Here is a 24,232-nt window from a genome sequence, read left to right as displayed (position 1 = left end):
ATTGGAGTAAGTAGGATAGAGTGCCTTGAGAAAAGCAATAAGAGGGATATCCAGCTCAACCTTAGTGGATTTGATATCATGCATTATGGATTTTACTTCAGATGCAAGAGCAAGAGGATCATTATTTTTTAGTTCAAGAGTGAAGAGTTTAATCATGAGCTGAACAACTTCAAGTGCAGAATGTGAGTCATAAAGTTCTTTCAGCTTTTATAAAGCTTCAAAGGCAGTTGAATATGATGAAATATGGCGACTTACTTCTTCATTTACAGATGCTGCGATTAATGCATAGGCTTTGCTGTTCTTGTTTTCCCAAATGACGAGCTCTTTGTCTGATGTAGGCTGTACTGGGTCATTGTCTCCTTCTCCGACACACACTCCCTTCCACAACTCGTTGTAGATGAGGGTGTGTTTTACCATCCGGGACCATTCAGGATAGTTCTCCTTGCCAGTGAGAACTATCCCTACCATAGAGATGATTGAATGCATCCTGTAAAAAAATGTCTCTGCTGATAAAAAACTTCTGTTGATAAAAAAAACTTCTGCTGATATACAGTGAAGTAGTATTCAAAAAGGCAACAGATTTCAAATACTTTTATGTACTGTTTCTTCAAATCCCTCCGAGGATAATGTATCCACTATATTCCATATCTACAAACTCAGTTCATAACTCATTCAAATGAAAACCATAATATATATATATATATATATATATATATATATATATATATATATATATATATATATATATACTGGTTAATATAACCACAGCGCACATATATATATATATATATATACTGATCAATATAGCACACAGCTTTAGCGCACATATAAATCACTGCTTTAATATAGCCACAGCAACACGCATTAATTCAGCACTCTATCTCAAATAAAAAACACCGCACGATAGCCATGTTTCAATGCATCAGAAAAACAACGCATCAATCAAGCACCATTATCTTCGCAAAGAGGAGCACCGCTCATCAGCAAAAACAGTGCATCAATCTTTTCACATTCCCACGCAGTGGAGTCCCAGCTTCGGTCATTCAAAGGTAAAAGAAGTTTTCAAGCATCTTCGCAGACCAATCAATCCTCCATTGTCATTGATCCATGATCCAACTTTTGCACGAGCGCAGAAGTGAGAGAAAATATACATTTGGACATCAAAATTTATATTTTAAACAATGCAATAATTTCAGAATGGAATCTCACTTGAACAAAACCGTATTACAGTTACTGTCAGCCTTCAGCAAAATGGCCCTTAAGACCCAAAAATAGAGAGAATTCTAGAGCAGAAGGTTAGCAAATAAGAAAGTATAAAAGGTGAATGGAGAGCCAGAGCTAACAGAAGCATGCGTTGAGCACCAACAGGGAACGTTAACGATAATGGAACGAATCCTATAACTCTTTGCATGCTCAATCCACTTGCTTCACTGGAAAATAATTGAACATGAGAAATGACATTTGACCGTGAAAAGAAACTGAGATAAAAACCAGTTGAACAATATTACAGCCCACAGGAAGATATACATTGGTATGCAGAGACTGGAGATTATGTCCCTGTGGCAGGAGTGTGACCAAACAGCATGTGTATGTGTCAGGCTAGAACGCGCCTGGACCAACAATATTCACCCAACAGAACGGTTTTGGAGTCGGCTTCAGGCAGCTGACACCATCAGCAGCGCAGCTTATTATATGGAAAATTGAGCAGCGTATTATATGGAAAATCACAGATGGAGCAGGTCTGGCAATGAATAATGCTAAATCGCAGGTGGAGCAGGTCTGAGACAAGCGTTATGGACAGAGCGCAGTTATGGACAGAGGCAGTGGCAGTGCTCAGGACAGAGGGAGTTACGACTATTTTTAGAACCTGGGACCTGTGCTCTGATACCATGTCAGGCCAGGGTAACTCCAGACTTGGCAGAAAAAACTGATTGATATATTTCATTAGGTAACTATTGTTTATATACATGAATGTGACTGATCAGTTCATCTTCTTGATGACTGTTCACATTCCGGGTACACCCAACCGCTGAGGATTAGGTGTCAACAGCTGCAAACTCCAGCTAATGAGGAAAGAACAAGGAAGAGAGATAGGCAGGAGGAAACTCCTCTCACCACTTCAACAGATCAACAAGGTGAGAAAAGACAAAGGCTGAATCCCTTTTCTGAGGAGGAGATGCCTGAAAGACCCACTGGTACCATGCTCCCTCCCAACATTGAAACATCAGCCAGATCCTTTCAGCAGGAACAAGAAATACAGCATGGAGGAGAAGTTAGTTCATCAAGACAGCAGACAAGGTCTGAGTCTAGCATCAAGAAGCAGTTTATAGAGATAAAAGCAAGAAATGAGCCAATTAGAATCCAACTCTATAATCAGCTTGTTATCACTGAAAAGTCTGTTGTAAAAAAAATTTAGCCTAGCTTAAAGACAGGGTGTTTTCGCAGCGCATAAATCCGTTAGCAGTTTCGCAGCGCCATCCGTTTTAGTGATTTCGTAGCGAAAACACTGACCTTGCACTGGCTGCGCTGCGAAATTGGGAAATGACAGATATTTAAGGTGAATTGATGGAAACACTGCAGGAAACGAGGTTTATCAAACTGTTATATGTGGGCCTGTACTCCATTGAAGGAAGAGGATGATATGACTTTCCGTTGTCTGCATATGCTTTGAAGGGGAACATTCCAGTGGTAGTTTTACTTTGCGCTCACAGCTGTTGTGGCAGGTTCTCATGATCACCAACGGAGGTCCATCAAAACTCTGTTTCATATCCAAGTCTCAAAAACCAATGCTCGATCAGAATCGGTTTATGAGAAGGCTTCTTTTCGTCGACTTATTCCAAGTTGTCGTTGCCTTGTGTCAATTGAAGGTTTTTACGAGTGAAAAAAGGATGAAGCGAAGAAGCAACTATTCTATATACATTTTCAAGATAAAAAGCCCCTTGTCTTTGCAGCTCTTTATGACACATGGCAAGATTCTGAAGGAGGAGTATTCTTTACATTTACTCTTTTGACTACACGTTCCTCTAAGGCGTTGGCGTGGCTTCATGATTGAATGCCTGTTATATTGGGGACGGAGGGCGCAATTGATGACTTGTGGAATGACCTTTCTGGCTTTACATTTGAAATAGTTACTCAGCTATACGAAAGAATGGATTACAGGGTGAAGCGGTGGAGCTATTGGTTAAATATTTGTTTGTCAGGCCATTCCCATTCTCTCCTCCTTGTTCACGAATGACAGGCTTCTTAAGATTTTTGCGCCCTTTTGCTTATCATGACAAGAGGTGTCTGTATCTCATAGTGATTAAAAAAGTTGCCTCTTCTGCGTATATTGCTCCGAATGGTCTTCCTGCTCTACAAGTATCTTTTTATGGAGGAAATAGTCCATATGTACCAAAGACTGATGGATATCAGCATTCTGCATTTGTAAATGACATTGGATATCATCTACCAGTTTTTCAACATGAGGTTTCTCCTTTGTTTTACCCATAAATCGATGGCGGTTATCCTCCTCAGACCTTTTACAGCCCTGCATGGACGTCGATTCTAACATTCAACACAGATAATATTTTTTTTTATGGTCATCAATTTCAACATCCAGGCTCTATTTATCAACACGTACCTTATCCAGAGAGTCAATATTGGCCATTTCCTTCAGAGGTTCCTCCAACAGAGGCAATTATGCTAGTGTTAGAAGATTTGGGAATACATGGATCCTATGTCAATAGCATTCAGTTTGGAAACAATAATTTCTTTGGTAGCAGACCTGGTTTTAATTCCTATTTAATGCCTCCGAATGGTTCTTATGTCAGAGGCCTTATGCCTACTGCTTTAAACAGTTTTGTTCTGGCGGATGCTGCCATTCATTATGATAGTATGAGACCAGCTATGGCACAATGGATGGATTCAAGAAATATAGGGGGCCCTCAGCATCTGAGCTCGTGTTCTGTTGTTAAGAACATTGGCTGGTCAACTTTTCAAGATGGTGCCAGAAAACCAATTTTGATTATACATACAGGTGAAATGTACATAATGCTACCGGGTTTCAAATCGATATGAGAATATGATGGATCTTAATGTTGAAATTCAAGGAGATGTGGCGTCTTTGGAGGACGCACTAGAGCAATTTACTGCACTTGAATGGCTAGATGGGGAAAATAGATACAAGGGTGTTGGATGTGATGCTTATGTGAAGGCATTGAAACGACTTACTGTCCATCAGGCTCTTAATATTCTTACAATTGCACTGAAACGATTTCAGACTGGGAGGTTTGGCAAGCTGAACAAGAGGGTAACATTCCCTGAAACACTAGATTTGTCACCTTAGATGAGTGGAAAGGGAAATGGTTTGCTTATATACAAGCTTTATGTTGTTGTTGTGCACGTCGATATGCTTAATGCGTCCTTTTTTGGGCATTATGTTTGTTATGCAAAGGACCTGCATGGATCATGGTATAGAATACTGCTCAGTCATCAGCGGCAGAACCAAGAACACTCAGTAATGATAAAGACTTTGTTGACTCCCAATTTAATTTGGCATTAGCAACAGATAATGATGTAATGTCATGTGAATCAACTAAAGATGCAGAGGAATTTCCTATTGAGGATGGCATGGTGGAGGGACTTGCAGATTCCACATCAGAATTAAGGTCATTTGAACACCAGCACTTAAAGGAACACAGTGATACATGTCAAAATGAGCAGAATGGATGTCTGGAAAATACACAGGGTGCAATGTTAGAAGGTTCTGCTTCTACTAATGAACTTCCTGTTGGTCCACTAGATTCTGGTAAAATTGTCACTACCTGCGGTAATGGTAAACCGATCAGTACACAAGCAAAGGTTACAGCAAGAAATGCAGAGCTATTTGTTATTACAGCAGAAATTGAAGGATGACAATGAACTTTGTTTTAACCTCTTATGTCAGGCAGCTATTAAATTTTGTGAGGAGTTTAGAGGAAGACTGTGTTTTTTTAAATCACACAGCAGTTTCGTAGCGCGCTACGAAACTGCTGTAGGTGATGTTTTCAATGCAGAATAAACAGTTTGACCGGGAATGTTAGAAGAGAGACACCTGTACATCAATACAGCCTACAGCTCATCTGGAGACATGGCGTTTGGTAGCAGTGTTCCATACTTTGAGTTATTAAAGAGTTGGGAACATGCTGCTACAATTTCGGAGGATGGTAGGAGACAGGGACCTTAAAAATAGGTGTTTTGATCCTGATGATAAATGATCCATCAGCGCCTTCAGGTATCCAAGGTTAACTTGTTCATTGCATCTTTAGCTCAGCCAGTTCAGCCTAACCAACAAAAGACAGCTGTCAAGGATCCAAGAAGAATCATGTTACGAGGAGAATGGAATTAGTGTTTTAGTTTGATTAGGACTCTATGTATTTACAGCACAATACCTTTTGTATTTAATAAGTTTGTTTAAAAATAGATAAGGTTAGTTAATGATAGACCATCGAGCTCCCCTCATACAGGAGGAGGAGACTCAAGGTAGTTTTAGTTTTGTTTTCCTATATATAGGAGAAACTCTGATGTAAGTGGGGTTGGAGATTTATGAAAAAAACAGAGTTTTTATATTGGCTAATGTAAAAGACTTCTGACAGTAATAGAAAGATTACTTTTTCTTCCCAAGATTCATCTTGTGTTCAAAGGCTCAGAATATATGTGGTTTTGTCTTTATCCTTTCTGTTTTACAGCTCAATAGACATGCAATCACTCTGAATTCACCTAGTGCTCAGACTTCCTGTGTATGTTTATGAGTTGAGGTTCTTTTTGAGAAATGTTCTGAGTGTTTAAACATTATATGCCTTGGCTTCCATGATTGAGTAGTTAATAGTTTACTGCAGAGGTGTTTGACTCCATGAGCCCAATGGAAGAAGTGTTATTTTGTTGTTCCAACCAGCTTATTTTCATGTACTGTTTGAAGAGTTAGCCATCTTTTCTTGTTATTAATGCATATCAAAAATCTGTGAGAGAGCCCTCTCTGACTAAGGAGGCTAAGCCTTAGTCTAAAGCCTGGTTTGAAATAGTTACATGAGATCTTGCTAAGTAGCAGCCCTTAGTACTTGATTTTGTGATAACACAGCTGCTCAAGATGGCGCCAACCAATCAAGAAAGGCTTATGTCGGCCTATGATATTCAAGAGGGAAAAATGACTCAGTCATTTTAGGCCCACCATGTTGCAGCCCCAGTCAGCTGCCGACTATATTAGGACCAACCTAGAGGTCTTTGCCAAGGACATCCATCCTATGGATCAGATAGAACTGCACAAACAAACAGGGGAGATGGTTTATGCTACATTGGCTGATAAGACTCTATTGGCACATAGGTTGCAAAACTCCCTAAATAACACTACTGCTCAATTAGAGCTAGAGAAAGCTTCCTCTCAAGCCAAGGATAACAGAATCAAGTCCTTGGAAGAAATCATCATAGAACTGGGCCATGATCCAAATGACCCTAAGGCAGTGCAAGCATTAATGAAGAAGAAAGATGAGGACATAGCAGCTTTGAAGAAGTTGGTTAAGCTACCACCAACCGTTCACCCTCAGACTGAAGATGTTGCCCAGCAAAGAAGAGATCAAGATGTGACGGCCATGCTGGTGGCTTTGCACAAAAGGCTAGTGGAAACAGAAGGTGCTTTGGAGGCAACCCTAAAGCAAAAGGAAGGAGAACAGGTGTCTCAGCCACCTCAGCAGGTTATAAATCTTGAGGATACTCCTCAAGTAATAATTCCTCCCCCAGAAAGGACATCAGAAGGAGGCCCTTCAGCACCAGCACCAGATGTGGCAGCACCAGAGCAGGCACCCAGCCTTGACATGCAGAATATGAGGAAGGAACTGGAGGCTCTTGAGGCACAAATGGCAGAACTAAAGGTAGCAAAAGAAAAATTGGCTACACTAGAAGAGAAATATGATAAATCAAAGCAGAATGTGGCTGAGAGGACAAGAGAAATAAGAACCCTGGAAAAGAAGATAAAGGAGCTGGAAAATGAATTAACCATGAACAAAACTATAGCTGATGTAAAGAAAATTCTATGGGCTAAAATTGGCCAATCTATTACAGACCAATGGCAGTCCATCGAAACAGTTCATGAACAAATGAATCCTCTGGGTAGAGCTCAAGCTGAAAATCAAAGGGCCAAGGCATCTTTAGGGAGCATGCCTGAAATAGCCAACAGAATGATAAATGTCCTTAACAATCGGACTGGCCTTCAGCTAGTAGGAATGGGCATTAGAGACAGGACTGATACTATTCTGTTGATAAAAAGGGTGCTTACCCTGAGAAGTTATGTCCAGTCATTGGAGAGAAAGTGTCAGGAAATACAAGCAGAAGTGAATGAATTTATTGCAAAAATCACAGTTCTACATAACAGGGGCCTCTCCAGTTTGGTGACCAGTGCAGGAAGATTGTTATCACATGAACATTATGCCAAAAGGGTCAACAGCTTTGCAACAAATCAAATAACAGCATCTACAAGCGCTCCAGAGGAAGCAGGGCCCCCATCTGGGCAGGATCTTTACAATAAGCTGGAAAATCTATTTTTTATTGAGCATGAGATCAGGCACCTTTTTGCAGTTACTCCCAATTATTACAAATACACTGAAGCTGATGAAATTCTAATCAAAATGCAGAGGCACCAATTGCCCACTGAAGAATGGTGGAGGAGTATGATAGAAACTATACTTTGATAAATTAATTTTGGCCTAAAGTCAGCATTTTCAAAATGACTCATGTATCAAATCTACTTAAAGCAACAGTGGAAGACAGCTAGATGAAAAGCACAGTGTCTTGGTACAGCTGGATAATGCAATTAATGTGTCCAACGCAGCAACATCATGACAGAGAAGCATAAATGCAAGAACTCTCCAAATCAATGCAAAGGTGCTCAGCCGTCCCAGGACGCTCCAAAAGTCAAAAGATCTCTGACAGAAATGACTAGCTGTAATCAATCTGCTTTAATAGCAATAACTATTGTATCCACTATTTTTGAGAGTTGGTAGAGAAATTTATGAGTCAATGACTCATTTTCAGATATTTTGTAAAGATAATTTTGTATATATACGCCCCGCTTAGCTTATTTGGGGGTTGTTGTTTATTTGTTCTGAAGAACTCGGCTGTATATTCTGAGAAGTATAATACAAGAAGTTGTTGGTTTTCTCAACTTGGGTATGCTTGGACGTGTTGTGATGGGATTTTTGGCTTTTGCAGAACTCTCGTGTTTTCTCATGATACAATAAGTGTTTTCCTAACTGTCTCTATGTTTTATATGTTTACATAACTCATCTACGATATATGTTTGATAATCTTAGTAGGAAGGAAAATGAATAGTTCAGGATTTGTCCAGTAAGACACCCTAAACTCAATCATTCCTGCTAACTATGTTTTCTTCAAGATTAGCTGTAAATATGGAATTCTTAAATGCTCCAGTTTACTCTAATTTTATGGTAAATTCTATTCGAGAATTCTCTTTTGCTCTTGAATAAGATTTAGCCTTTATGTTCTGTATCACCAAGAAAGAAATCTTTGCTGCCTTTCATGGTGTGATTCTATACTATTTCTTCTCAAATCAAAGGTTTGTATCATGGATACCTATCTAGCTCTGCAGTAACACTCTTCTATCACAGATACTAAGTGATAATCAGTCATGGACTCCATTTGCCCAATGGAATAAACCCTCTTTGATCATTGCAAACCCTTCTTCAGACAACAGATGACAACCAAAATTCAAACAAAACCTTATACTTCATAACTAGCCTAAAATCCTAAAAACAAAGCTAAGTCAAAAGAGAGAGCCCTCTCTGATTGCAGGTAGGCTAGAACCTGTAATCCAAAGTTGGTTTGTGGTTACCTCGGCCGTATTCCCTTGGGAGTCAAAGGAAACAACCTGAGTGTTAACAAATACCATGGGCTACTTGTGGTCCCTTACATGATACAGGTTAACCACCTTATTTATTATTATGGTCCATCTCATTATTACATTATTCCCTTGGGTATCTCCCTTTGTACCCCATATTATCCCCCCTAGGTATACTACTTTATCCTTTCAATACCTTAGAAAAAGACATCTTCAACCTAAGAAATGAAGCTAATATCCTTTTGTTGGGGACTTTAATGCTAGAACTTCTACTAACCAAGATATTATGTTAAGTAACAACTCTAACCCTAACCCCTTGTGCCTTGATGAAGATAGTAACTTAGCTAATAGATTCAAGAGAAACTTTGAAGACATAACCGAGAACTTATTCGGAACCAAGCTCCTCAAACTTTGTAGTTCCCAGGACCTAATCATATGTAATGGTATTAATAAGTGGCCCCTCTCAGGTCAAATGACCTGTGTCCATGGGCTGGGTAGCAGTGTCGTGGATTATGTGATTTCTGACACCCTTGTCCTCAATCATATTACAAACTTTGAGCTACATAACAAATTCGAACATGACTCTGACCACAGACCTATGTCTTTATCCCTCTATATTTTTATGCATACCACCCACGTCCAAGAGACCAGTGAAAGCAAAAGACACATTCAATTCGATAGAAGTAAGGTCAACCTTTTCTTAATGGATTTAGGCTCACTGGCTTATAATAGCAACATTGATCAGATTTATTACCATTTTACTACTGCCCTTTCCAATACCATTAGTAACTTCTCTAATGAGACTTCGTATAAGCAAAACAATAGAACTTCCAATCCATGGTACGTTTCTCTACGAGAACTAAGGCTAAGAGAAAGAGTATAAAATCCCACCCCTATAGTTCCCACTAGATAGGGACCCAACCGACAGAGGCTACCCAACCAGGTAGGGGGCTTTGCATCAGCAGGGGTTACAAATGACAGAGATTGTAAAATTGCGAGGAAAACAATCAGAGATGCTCCTAATGAAATCATTAAGCTCTGAAATATAAATAGATACAAAGCTCTCATTAAGAGGAAGAATAGGTTATATATTAATAAAAGACAAGAACTTCTCCACGTTTCTAAAGTCGCACCTAGAAATTTTTGGCGGAATGTGCTTGTTCGTAAAACCCAAGATAATCATTCTATCCCCTTGGAAAATTAAGACAACTATCTTAAAAAGTTGTATGACTCTCAGGACCTTATGGGCACCACCTTAAACACTCCTATTAAGGAGGATGTCTTTTCTCTAGAAGACGTTGAATCTGGGATTAATGAGCTCACTAATGGGAAAGCTAAAGATATTGAAGGATACCAAGCTGAGATCTTTAAAATGGGAATATCTATCCTCATTCCTCATCTCTAAAAGCTTCTCAATTCAATTGTAAAACATGGCTTCCCTCAGCTTTGGATGCTAGTGAGCACCAGTATTGCAGCAATAATGTTGTAACTCTTGGGCTTCCTACTTTACTCTTAACAACCCGATAGTTCGTAACAAACTTGGAACTGTCAGTGCTGTATGCACAAGTATTAGTTCTTACTGCAGGTTGTCACTTGGTCAGCCGGCGCAAGATCACTAGGAGCTCAAGCCAAATTCTATGGATTTCAGAAGAAGCTCTATATGTGATGAAAGGAGAGAAAGCTTACTCTACAGATGCTAATCTAACTGCAGAAAGGAGAAAGACTGAAATGCAAAGCACACCTAGTAATCCCTAATTAACCAACTAATTCTACTTTTACAGAAAACACTATGAAAACTATGAAATGAATGCCATTACTTATTCAAGGAAGTAAACAACATCTAACTATGCTATTTCTGAAAGTAAATAAGCAAAAAACATATTTTTGGATTTTCATGTATTTTTATGTGAATTTGACATGCATGTAATTTATTGTGTAAATGTGGCAGCGAATAGGTGGCTTTGGAGGGTGGTTTTGGGACTTGAGAGGATGTAAGATGGTGTGGATGGGTCCTAGGAGGTCTCAGGTGGCCTTCTGGAGGCTTTTCCCACACTTGGCCTTCAAAAGAAAGCCTAAAGGAAATCTACAGGAGGACACAAGAAATCTATAGGAGGAAAATAGGGAACTACAAGAGGCCTACAAGAGGAGGCCGAGAGCAGTTTTCACTGTTTTGAGGATGTGAGAGTGGGTGGAAAAGGTGGATGAAGGTTGGAATGAGGTATTAGGGTGCCTAGAGTCTACCAAGAATCACCAGGAGAGAGGAAGATGATTGGGTTATGGAAAATGCAGGAAACTAAGGCAGAATTGAGGTGAGGTTTGGGCGACCTGTAGGGCATGGATCAGATGGAGGATGTGATGGTTGATAAACTGGTCTACTGCTAGAAGAGATCTACTACAAAGGAACTGATAGTCAACCATTAAGATCAAGCAAGCAATGAAATGAGTGCATCTTAAAAAACAAAGTTTTGCATCAAACTAGTCTAAACTATGATCTATGAAAGGAAATGCTGAGAAATGCTGCAAGAAAAGAAAGCATGAAAGAAGACTGTTGCAAATCAAGAAGTGAGCATGATGAAGAAGATCTAAAGTAAAGCAGAACTAGGCTATCAACCTACTAAAAGGTTGCAAACACTAGAAGTCCTATGAATGAGGAAAATCTGTGTTTTCGGGGCAGCAAGAGGGTCTTTGCCTCAAATCATGGTCCCAGAGGGAGGAAGAGAGGCCAAGGCACTGTTGCTAGCCTTTTGAATATTTTCTTTATCACTGCTTAATCTGCTATAGAAAGCACAAATGGAAGCAAACTACTGAATCATCAAAATCAACCTATTCTTAACCATAAAAGAAATACATCTAACAGCAACCTAATCTACAAACTAAAAAAAAAAAAAAAAACATACAAATATAAGTAAAGAGGAGTTTGGCTACTTGGATTGGGCCCTAACCCAAGAGCTTCAGCCCTCTGAGGTAACTTAGTTCTAGCTCAAAAAGGATTCCATCTTTAATATCAAAACAATAATAAGATTACATGAAACTTTCAAAATAATAAGCTCGAAGTTGGAGCAGTGTTTACATAAGCAAAAATACAACAAAAATCCGACCCTAATGAGGCCCTAGGCCTCTCTACTTATACAAATGAAGCTACAACTTCCTTAAAATCAGGGAGGCTTGGCTCCCAAAACTCGAGATAATCATCAGTCATCCTCCACTCACTCGGATGCCTTCTAGTGCATGGTTCGGCTGCTTGTACTCCGAGCTGAATGAAGGGGAATTCGAAGTGAGGAGTAATAAATGAGGGGGATTCCCTCCTATAAGTCCTCTCCTTTGTCCACTTCGATTTATTTCTACCATTGTTCCACTTGATCCTTGACTTTAACCTCAAAATTCATCAATAATCTGCATTAAACACATATTAGACCACATGGCATCATAACTAACTCAACTCACTCTATAAGCATGAATGTAATCAGAAAATCATAAAATAAGCTAAGAGAATGGTTTATTTGACTAGGTTAGGAGGTAAAATGAGCCCATATAATTACCCATTTATGAGGCTCATCATCACCCCCCTACTGAAGGTGTTGCTCATCCTCTGAGCAACTTAGTCAATCTCCTCATCTTTTATGGCCCTGGTGGCCTCCCTAGCATCCCAAGCTTTTGATGTGGTCTGCTCTTCTTTGTCATAGAATCATGCCTTCCTTTCTATCTCTTCCCACTACTCCTCCTCTTCTTCTTCTCTTCTGCCTTCCAGCATGCCTAACAGCAGTGGGGGACTCAGTTTGAGGCCAATCCAGTTGACCTTCAGCCTCTACATGGAGCGCTTGTACATTGGCACTCTTCTTAATGCCTCCTTCAGCCTCATGGGGGAATGATATTCCCTGATCTGCAAACTGTGTGGTAAGGTGTTCCATCTCCTCATGCATGCATGCACACAATCATCCCCGATTAGCCTTTGCATATCCTCAAAGTGTGCAATGGCTTGGGCCTAATCACTTAGATATCTAGGGGCAATCTAAGGATTATTTGCAAGAAATTTGTGTGTTCTGATGAGTGCCATGGGATCTGATGGCTCAGCTCTTATCATTAATGGCTCATTCTGCTCTTTTATCATCAATCTTTTTATTTCTGCTGCCCTCAACTCTTCATGGTTCATCCATGAGGCCATGGCCATTAGTTGCAGGTCCCCTAGCCTGGCATTGGGGTCCCACACATTCATGTCTGTGAGGGCCATGTTATGTAGGTAGAATTCTGCCATCTTTGCCTTATCCTCTGATGTGCTTTGGTCACACATATCCATAAACTACCTATAATCTTGGAAAGGCATTGTGCCTCTTTGTGCCAGAGTCTTTATCTAGAATTGTAACCATTGGTCCTTGAGATATAGGCCATAGGATTTTGTTGGTGTTCTACATTGAAATGCCTCCATGGATAAGCTGGCCATGCATTCCAGCTGAGTTTCTTTCTCTTGCAGCTGCCTCCTCAACAATTCATTTTTAGTTTCAAGGTGGCTTCTTGTAATTGCTTCCTGTTTCTGAGAGCACTAAACTCTCTGCTCATTTCTTTGAATTTGTTTTCCATATGGCCAATATCCTCAACTCCTTTGGATTTGGCTATTTGCATCCACCTATGTGTTCTTATTTTTTCTTTTTCTAATTCAAAGAATAGTGGAATTGCAAATTTTTGTGGGATTAACCTTCCTCCTTCAAGTAGATTGTAATAGAAGGCAAGAAAAGGCTGGGGATCAGGTTCTTGTAGCTCTGTTGCTTCCTCCTTTACCTGTGGTTGTTCTTCCATCCTTTTCTCAAGTTTTTGGGTCTCTTGTAGTTTTGACAAAGTCTCCTGTAGAACTGTCTAAGCCTCTTGTAGGACTATTTTTGGGTCCTCTAGTACTACCTTTTCCTTCCATGTGGAAGATCTAGGAGTCCCCCTTTCATATGTGATAGGTGTCTTGGAAGGGGATTCTTTCCCTTTAGCAGAGGGTGAATCTTCAATTGTAATTGGAATTTTTGAAGAGGGCTAAGATTTGCCTATTTTGATTCTTGTGCTCTTCCTAGCCCTGAAATACATGGAGGCTTGTCTTTTCTTCTTTTGCTTTGGATTGATTGGTGTACTGAGGGCAGTGAGGGCAGTTGTTGCCTCCCTTTCCAGAGTCTCAAGGGACCCTTCTCCTTGTTCTGCCTTTTCTGCCTATTTTTCTCCTCCTTCTATTTCGTTTTCTGTCTCTTTTTGCTCTGTTTCTTCCTACTCTATTTCTTCAGTTTTCTCCTCCTCTATTTATGTTCCTTCCTCCTTCTTTCCTTGTTCTGCTAAGTCACCAGTGGCTTCACATTCTCCCCCTTGCCACTCTTCCTCCTCACTGCCAGTAGGAATGACACCATAGTTTAGGGCCTTTATGTCATCCTCAGCTGTCATGTTTCGGAAGACTTCCCATGCTATAGGGAATGTAAATGTATGGAGGGCTTCTTCCACTAGGATTTTGATTAACCCATGGTGAGCTAGCTACTCTAAATTTCCTGCTTGAACCTTAGTGCTGGAGTCAATGAGGGACTGCTAAGCTTCTGAGGTGCTGGAGTGTCCATGCCATACCTTAATTCATGGAGGATTCTAAAGTGATACCCATAGACAATGTTGTACCTCCCCTCACAGGAAATGTATTTGATTGTTTGGTAGCTAACCTCATCCCAAGGATATGGTATGCTAGCCCTTCTAATGCCATTTTTATCCTCTACAGGGGTTTCATTGTTTTGGAAAAAGTTTTTCTTAGCAGCCTGGCCAATTGGTTTCCCATCTTTACTCCAAGGCAGCCCTAGAGGAAGGGTAGTGACCCTATTGATAAATTCAGGGGTTATGTCCATGGAAAGACCTCTAAAGGTGACAGTAGCATGAGTTCTTGTGTGGGCTACCAGAGAGAGAGAAAACTCTTGGGCAATTTCCTCATCAAACCCTGGGAATTTATCAAAGAAATTCATCCAATTTTCCCTTGTGAAGATGTCCACCACTTATGGACGTGCATGGAGCCTAGTGGAGTTACTGGGCTCCTTTCTCATAAACCCTCCTGTCATTTTGTTTATACTCTTTTTGGAAACCAAATGTGGAGATGGAGACAACAATTTTTTAGAAAAACAGAGAAACAGAGGAGACTGTGTTTTTTTTTTAAATAAGCAGAATTTTTTTTATGTATTTTCCTCTCCTAAAGACTTTATTTCCTCCTCAAATTGAAACCACTTCTTGTATATATTGATATTCAATGGGGTATGCATGGAACCTACCTCCTCAGACCAAAAATCGTGCTAAAACTCGTGTTTTCTCTCTTCAAAACAACTCACTGCCCCTCCTGTAGCAGCCTGTTGTCCCTCCTGTAGAATCCTGTAGGTGATCCTATAGAACCTGTAAGTGCTCCTGTAGAAAACGCCGAGAGCAGGAATATGGGAGAGATCGATGGAGGACGATGGTTACGAGGCTGTGGGGGCACAAGGAGACTGCTGTAGCTGAGTTACGAGGAGAGAATGAAGGAAAAGGTGGTGAGAATGCTCGGGGAGGAGTACTTATTACCCTTTATGGATATTTCCGGTGATGGGGGGTGAGCTGGCAAAGTATATGTTGGCCATATTCGGACCGTTGGTCCCCACCTACCTTGTCATCATGGCCCCTCCTCATAATCATCCCTCATGATTGCATCGGAGTTCACACTTCCTCCACTACCTGTCCTTGACATCTTTCTTGAGTTGACTGTGCGCACGTGTGGGTGACATCTTCGGATGAGTGGAGTCAACTAGATGAAGGTGGCCAAGTTAACTGGCCACCTTTCCCTCGTTCAACCTCAACCATCTTGTTGCTTTTTCATGACTTCTAATTACACAAATGCAAACAGAGGAGCGGGTTAGTTACTTACCTGTGATCTGAATGTATTTGCTGTGAGGTGTTGTGGCTCTCTCTCTGTTGCATGCCTTTATTTATTTTGATGCATGTTGTCTGCTTGTTGATGTGTGGCTGTGTCTTGTGCAGGTTCTTCTCTGGCTGGGTCTGAGCTTCAGGTGCCTTCTCAACCTTCATGTGTGCATTCTCCTGCTGCTGGTGCTGGGTTTTGATGGGATCAACTGCTACAAGAATTCCTACAGGAGCTCCTGTAGTTGTTTCTCCCTTTGAAAATTCAACTTCTTTTTGTGCTTGGAGCTTTGAGGATGATGCCAGTGGTGTAAACGGAGATGGAGAAGTAGTAGGTAGGGTTCAGGTGAGGTGGATGGTGTTGTTTCCTCTCTTATTTTTTGTTTTTTTCTTTTCTTGAAAAAATGTTTTTTTTTCTGTGTTTTTCTTGGACAGGAAGAAGAATGATGCTTGGGGTGTGATGCAGGCTTGGAAATGATGGCAAGGAGGTTTGAAGACTGTAGGAGGGTTTATAGGTTCTTCATGAAGCTTCCCTGTCCCTCAAACTGCATTTTATGTTCATTTCTGGCTCTCTGTAATTCCTACCGGAGCCTCCTGTAGAAAACACAAAGCCTCTTGTAGAAAACACAGTTTTTGAAAGAGAAGCACAACAGGGTGAAATAAATCTCAAAAATGATCGAGAAAAGTGTGGAGAAGGTAAGATAGGAGTTAGTGTGGATGTTAGGGTTCCCTTGGCACCTTCTTCTGCTTCCTGCAGTCCTCCTGCAAACCTACAATGCAAATGAAAATTCATTTTTTTCCTTTTTTTTTAAAAACAACTAGGGCGCCTCAGGGAGGTTTTCACCCTAATTGCCTGCCCTGGGTGCCTCCAAGGGAAGTTTTTACCCAGGGATCTTATTCTTTTTTTCTCTTTTTCTTTTTTGACATCTCTGGGTCGCCTCAGAAGATGTTTTCAACCCAATGATGGGACTCAAGCGCCTCATGGAGGTTTTCACTTGAGTCCTTATTTTTTATTTCTCTTTTTCTTTTTCTTCAGTGAGTGGGTGAAGTGGAGGCTAAAACATGCTCCACTACCATCACTGTCTTATTCAAATATTCAATGAACTCTTGCTTGGAGAGGGGTTTCTTGTAGACTTTCAACCGATGTCCATTGACAAGCATGGGGATGGCTTCATCATCAATGGTTCTGATCAGAACTGAACCATTATCATTACATTTCTCCACAGTGTAGGGTCCCAGCCATCTTGTCCTCAACTTGCCTTTGAAATCTTTGTATTTTGAATCATAGAGTAGTGCCCAATCTCCCTCTTTGAATTTCTTCTCTTTGATATTTTTGTCATGCCATATCTTTCTTTAATGCCGAACTACTTCTGTATGGAGAAGGGCATGCAATCTGTGTTCATCCAATCCATTAAGCTAAAGTAATCTTTCTTTCTGTGCATGGCTGAGGTCTAGGTCCAGCTAAGCTACCATTCTTAGGGTATTGAATTCAAATTCTATTGACAGCAAAGCCTTCTTCCCATAGACCAGTTCATAGGGTGTGAACCCGGTGGTGGTCTTCCATGTGGTGTTGTAGGCCCAAGTGGCCTCAACTAATATGTCTGCCCAGTCTTTCCTACTGTTGCTCACTACCTTGGTCAGGATCCCTTCCAATGCTCTATTAGTGATCTCCACCTGCCCATTGTCTTGTGGATGGTAAGGGGTAAAAGTCTTGTGTTTGATTCTATGATGTGTGAGCAGGTCTTCAACCAAATTGGAAGTGAACTGACTGCCTTGATTTGTGACCAATTCTCTTGGATACCTGAACTCATAGAATATGTTTTCTCTCAAAAACTCAGCTACTTTTTCTTCTTTTGCTGCTTTGATTGCTTTTGTCTCTGCCCACTTTGTCAGGTAATCGATGCACACAATAATGTATTGTTTCTGCTTTGAAGGAGGGTTGATAGGACCCACAAAGTCCATGCACCACTTCTCAAATGGCTCAAAGGTCACTTGAGGTTGCATGGGCATCTCATCTTTTGGAGTAGGTTTCCCCATCCTCTGACACTGATCACACTGGCTGGTATATCTCCTCACATCCTGATAAATAGTGGGTCAATAGTAGCCTACTTGCAATATTTTGAAGGTAGTTCTTTTTGCTACAAAATGACCTCCATAAGGCCCATCATGACAGGTCAGGAGGATGCCAAAGACTTCCTCCTCCCTGACACATCTTCTCAAGATCTGATCTGGGCCAAGTTTGAAGAGATTGCCCCCAATCCAGGTGAAAGGGGTGATTTTCCTTACTATCTTTCTCTTCTCTTTTGAGGACAGGTGTGGTGGGAACTGTGCTGAAACCAAGTAGTTTGCTATATCAGCAAACCATGGAGAGAGTACTGAGATAGCAAACAGATGTTCATCTGGAATTTGGTCATCCACCATTCCTTCTTCACCTGCAGGCAAATTTACTCTAGACAAAAAGTCAACAACAACATTTTCTTTACCAGGCTTATCAATAATGGTCAAATCAAACTGCTGCAGTAAAAGAAACCATCTAATAATGCGAGCATTTACATCTAGTTTGTTCATTAAATATCTAATTGCAGCATGATCAGTGTGCACAAAGGTTTGATAGCCTGTGATATAATGCCTGAATTTGTTTAAGGAATGCACGACAGCTAGGAGTTCCTTTTCGATCACTGTATAGTTTAACTCTGTCTTTGACAAGTTTTTGCTTATAAAGTATATGGCATAAGGTAACTTTTCATCTATTTGTCCTAAAGTTGTTCCTATTGCTTTGTTCGAGACATCTGTGTGAATGTGGAAAGATAGGGCCCAGTTTGGGCCTCTGAGAATTGGGGTAGTCACGAGCTTGCTCTTCAAGGTATCTAGGGCTTCTTAACAGTTTTCTGACCATATGAACTCAACATCTTTGCCTAAGAGGCTAAACAAAGGAGAGGCTATCTTGCTGAAGTCTTTAATGAATCTCCTGTAATATATGGCCAACCCTAGGAAACTTCTGACATCTCTCACCTTTTGGGGTGGTGGGACACTTTGGATGATGGCAATTTTGTTGGGGTCCACCTACATGTTACAGGGAAAAGTGTCTATGCAGAGCTGCTAATCCCACTAAGGCTGGTAGCTACCTTAGAAACAAACAAACTTAAAACTATTTTCATTTTCCTTTATGAGAGATAGATGAGAGAAGAATAAAGGAGACCAACCTCTGTCTTGCGCTTGGTTCCTTGCTTGATTCCTCTCTCTTCTGATAGTCCTTTGCTACTTGCTTTCTTGTATACCCATCTTCACAGAGTACCTGTAGAATCAAAGCAACATAACTCTATACGAGAACATAGATCTATTATCATAAGCAATATAGGATCAGATGTATATCAACCATACAAATGCATAAAACATAAATCATACAAGAGTATGGAGGAAAACTTGAATAGCTTTATTGATAATCAAGAAAGAGCCAAGAGGATTACAACCAATTGTTCTGATGCAGCATCATCCTCTCAGCAAGAAGCCCTTCTTCACCTCATGAAAAGCTTAGATCACCCAACACTATGATGTTGCACCAATAAACCAGCAGCACTTCCTTACAAGATACAAAATTCCAGCCTCTGGATCTCTGGGATGAGGGATCCATATATAGATGTCTGCAAGGGAGGTGAGTCAGTTTTTGAGATTTGATTAGTGTCTCCCCTCTGATAGTTCTTAATTCCACTTGGAGATTGATGATCTCTTACTCATCCCTGGTCGAATTCAGAGAGGCAAGTGTCACAGGAAAAGTTTCTGGAAGATTCCATGCTTCTCCACCTTGCGGATTGACCCTGCCATTTGTCCCTTCTCACCCATCGCACCCCATAGAAGGGCTTTTTGAAATGCAATGCACCTACTGTGTGTATTTAGGTGAGATGCAACGCACTTTGCCTATGGAGCAGGTGAAATGGTCCAATTTTGACCAGTTTTGAGTAGTTTTTTCAAGGAGAACTTCTGGGAGAAGCTGTAATCAGTTGACCTTGTTCTTTTAGGGGTTGGAACAACACCTTTAGGGACTTAGGAGCCCTTGGTTTATGGACATTTATGCTTGGGGTTGTAGTTCCCAAAAATGTCTATAACAGTTGCCCCCTAAAGCATGAAGTCGTTAATCTTTTTGATGTCGGGTGAAATGCTTTATCATGAGGATCCGAAGTTCTTTCAAGCCGGAAGGAGACCTGTAATAAGATACAATACAATACATTATCTTCATAATATTTTCATGATCTAACTGAGGCGGGCATTCCCATGCTCAGCTTTATAAATTCATTTTTCATGTAAATGAGATAGACAATCGTCTGAGTGTAGACTGATGATTCCGGTGGAGCCATCATTCCTTAGATTGGATGATTATCTGTGCAGCAATGATGTACATTTGATGTCTTTATTTTCATGAATATATATCATAGCCCGGATGGATGAAACTAGATCCGGGGTCTTCAATCTCGTTCGATCTTCACTCAAAGTACAAGTCGATCCATGTGAGAGATGTTCTGGAGTCGAACATGGAAAGACATCGCCTAATTACCAGCCAATGATGTGAGTTGTTAACAGGTGCGAGAGGAATCACCGATAATGATGATGACCCTCAAGGTACTACAGTACAATTTACGTGGTGTGAATAGAGGACTTGGCGTCGAACACCACGCAAAATCTTTCGGTCCAAGGCCATTGATGTAAACCTGTCGCCGGAAGTGAGAAACTTGCCATTGAGGCATGCAAGCTTCAAAGTACTGAAAGGGTTGTTCCTAGATCGACTTCTTGGATAATGAGCTGATGTCGACAAAAAGCGATCCGTCATAGGAGGGCCTTAATGAATCCCACATCAATGACATGGAATGGAGCAAATGATTTTAATGGAGGTGAAAACGATCTGGTGATATAAGGTGCATGGTGGCGGTCATGAAAGAATGGAGCGTAAATGTATTGCAGTGGGTGAGACACAGGTGAATTCTCTGAGCGACTTCTCTTGAACATATCGGCGACACTGACATGATGGATCGGTAGCATTAACCCCAAATGTGGATGGTGTGATGGAACCATGGTGATGTGACCAGTGAATGGAACAACCCAACCCGACTAGGAGGCGGAGTGAAAGTGTCATGTTCAAGGGCGACTTGCTACCAACAAAGTTTCTTCAAGTTTTCTTCCCAATTTTTTCCCTAGTCATTGCTGACAAGTACCTCTTTATTTTTGTCAAGCTTGAGAAGGATAATATATGCTTGTTCTATAATTTGCCCTTCGGGTAAACCCATCGCTATGTTTTAACGAGCCTAGCGATAGTGAAACTCGTTCTTGTCTGTTATGGACAAGTTTGTTGTTATTAGATTTTAACGAGTTTAACGACAAAGATAACTCAGTCCTTTTCAATTTTAGAGAGTCTGAAAAGGAACGTAAAGGAAACTCCAAAAATCATTTTTCGTCATCTAATCCCTTAAGTCTGAAAAAGTGTAAAATAATAGAGAAGGGATAAATTTTCGGTACTTTTAACGATCCGAACAAAACAAGCGCTTGATCTTCTTGTGTAATAATCCCTCAGGTCCAAAAAGATTAAAATCTAAATGAGGGATAGCACTTCTGGTCACTTTAACGAGCTGGAGAGGCCAATGGCTCGGCAATATTTTCATATTTTACGAGTCAGTTGAAAAGAGCTTAAAGGAGACTCGTTTTTTAGGAACGAGTGATAAATCCGGGTAGCAGCTGATTCCAGGTAAGGTTTGGAATTTTCCAATCACATCAGTGTTACAAGGATGGCTAACAGGATCACTCTTCGCAGTTGTTCCTCAAAAGGGGTAAACAATCAAGTGGAGGTGAATGATCGGCCAATACAGAGTGGAGGTGATGATGAGAACACGACCAAGGCTTTAAAGGCTGAAGTACTACATTCACGATGGTTATTTACCGGAAATTGGTTCATTTTTTTATTTTAAAATGAGCTTAAACGCTGGGGGAAACACTTGCTCATTGCTTATGCTTATTTTTTAACGAGCATGAAGTCTGCGTTAAAACTGCTCGATGCAGGTTTATTTTTTAACGAACTTTAACCCTACGGTAACACTGCTCGTGGCAGGTTTATTTTTTAATGAGCTTGAACCCTGCGGTAACACTGCTCATGATAAGCTTGCATGCCCCCAGCATAATAACGCAAATCGAGGTGCATGCCCCCCAAGCTTCATTGCATTCAACTTGGTGGTTGGAATGAAGGTTTACCTTCGAGATCTTTGAAAGACTCGATTTGGAAAGGGAGTTGTTTCATTTTTTAATGAGGTTGACACAGGAAAAGAACTATCCTCAGAATCCACCGTATTTACAGTATTTGATAGAAAATCAAAAACTGAAGGATGATTAAGGTTGCTGGAATAATCTTCGTGGTAATCCGGAAGATAGGAATGATGGTGGTAATCTTCCCATGGTGCCTCTCCTATCATCTTTGATTGAATGATTCCTTCGTCTGTAGAATGTACATGTGACCAAGGATCTGAAAAAGTGCCATATTCCTTAGATCTATCTATCTAAACACTCGATGAGCGTTGATTTGGGTTTTCCCCCCAGGCCAAGAAAATTGATTGCTACAATATTTCTATTAGGGCGATGATCCATGCTGACAAAATGTTCAGGAAGCTTCTGAATTTAGAAGATATCATGTTGCAGGTTCCCACTGTGGCCACTTCTGCCAGATTACTCAGAGGCGGTAGGGCAAAAGTACCCATTAAGGCAGGGTCTTTTAGGTGGCCTACTCCGATATTTTGAAGTGAATGATTGCTTCCACGGATCATTGGAATGCTTCCCGTAACTTGTGAACTGTTGGGGAGAAATGTTTGTTGGTCGACGATTGTAATTCTTCCTTGGAAGGGAAATGCAGTAGGTCGACACAACTGCAGCCATGGCATATATCCAGGGCCTTCCTACTAGGATGTTGTAATCGAGGTTTCCGTCGATTACTTCAACATCAATTTCTACTGTTTTCCCCCAGTTCAACTTGCAAGTTACTTAAAATCCCATATGGAGTGTATGATCGTCCATCAAATGCTTTTAATGTTGTTGAAGATCTCGACAAGGTTGGAGATCCTAAAGTTTTCCAACAACTCATCGACATAATACATGTAGATGCCCCCTCATCAATAATTGTTCGATGAACAGTTTTGTTGAGGGCTTTCACTTGAATGAGGAAACCTAGTTGAGCTGGTAATTGAGGATCGTATCCTTTATGATTAAAAGACACAAGATTAGAATCCTTTGGGTCTATCCCACCGATAGCTGATAATAAACCCTGTTTTTGGGATGGGCAATTTTGCAGTACCTCAAGTGTCGACATAGCGGATGGCGATTGGGCCAGATCTTTCACTATATTATAATGTTGCGCCGCTCTGGCACGAGGATTAAATGTCGACTGTGTACTACTCCCTTTTGGTGGTTTTATTGTCAATTCAGGAATGATGGGTGGTGCAACTTCTGTCGAAGTTGTTGTCGAACTACTAGGTTGATCTTTATCCTTGTTGTTCGACAGCTGTGGATTCTCATAATCTTTATTCCTTGTCGATATCAAAGCATCATTTTGCTGTTTGGGAACCGACAACATCAGTACTTGGGACGGGGAAGCATTTCCACTGCCAACCAGATTTGTTCCTGGATTTGGAAACGGATCAGTTAATACTGCCGAGGTTCTTGAATTCTTGAAGAATTTTCTAAGCTCAGCATTATACAGACAATCTGATGTCCAATGATCCTCATCGCATATAAAGCATGGATTTCTTGGTTTCCTATCTCCATGAGGGTTTGCAGAAGATTTTTCAGGTGATGATTCCTCCTGTTTCTTCTTCTTCCCTTTGTTTTTCTTCTTGCCTCCTGGTTGCTTGGTTTCTTTGCCTTTATCAGTCGAGATGGCATTTACTTCCGAGGCGAGAAGTTATTCTTTCGCATTTTGACTGGAAATCTTACGGGCCTTTTTAGATGTAGCCTTTGTCGATTTCGTGTCTGTCGCGCCAATCACGCCATCGCTGGCATGAGAGTCATTGTTCGATTTAGGAGGAGGGGGGACCGAAAATTCTGGTCTGGGAGCATCAGGGATTTTATCGTAGAGTGTGCCAGACTGAGTATAAATCAAGTCTAAATATTGCGCACGAGCAATAACTTGCTCTTCGGTGACGACTCCTCCTTTTGCCACATCTTCTGTAATGGAAGGTAACAAAGACTTAATAAACCATTCAGCTAAAAGTTGATCAAGAACATACGTTTTTACCATTCTACGACGACGTCGCCACTCATGAATATGATCAGATATGTGAGTGGTCGTTGTTTTCTTGAAATTGGTAAGAAGTTTTGTTCCCATTTCGTACCTTATCGGTAACTGAAAATGGGTTAAAAAGGTTGTGGATAGGGTACTGAAGTTGTCAAACGAAGCTCTGGGCAATTCGATATACCATTTTGTTGTCGGACCAGTTAACGTCCTCTGAAAAAGGCGAAACC

This window comes from Pinus tabuliformis, chromosome X, assembly GCF_031772625.1.
Source record: "Pinus tabuliformis cultivar Carrire ecotype Pingquan chromosome X, CPIR1, whole genome shotgun sequence".
In the NCBI taxonomy this organism is placed as follows: domain Eukaryota; kingdom Viridiplantae; phylum Streptophyta; class Pinopsida; order Pinales; family Pinaceae; genus Pinus; species Pinus tabuliformis.
The sequence above is the reverse complement of the archived record's forward strand: the minus strand, read 5'-3'. Positions refer to the sequence as shown.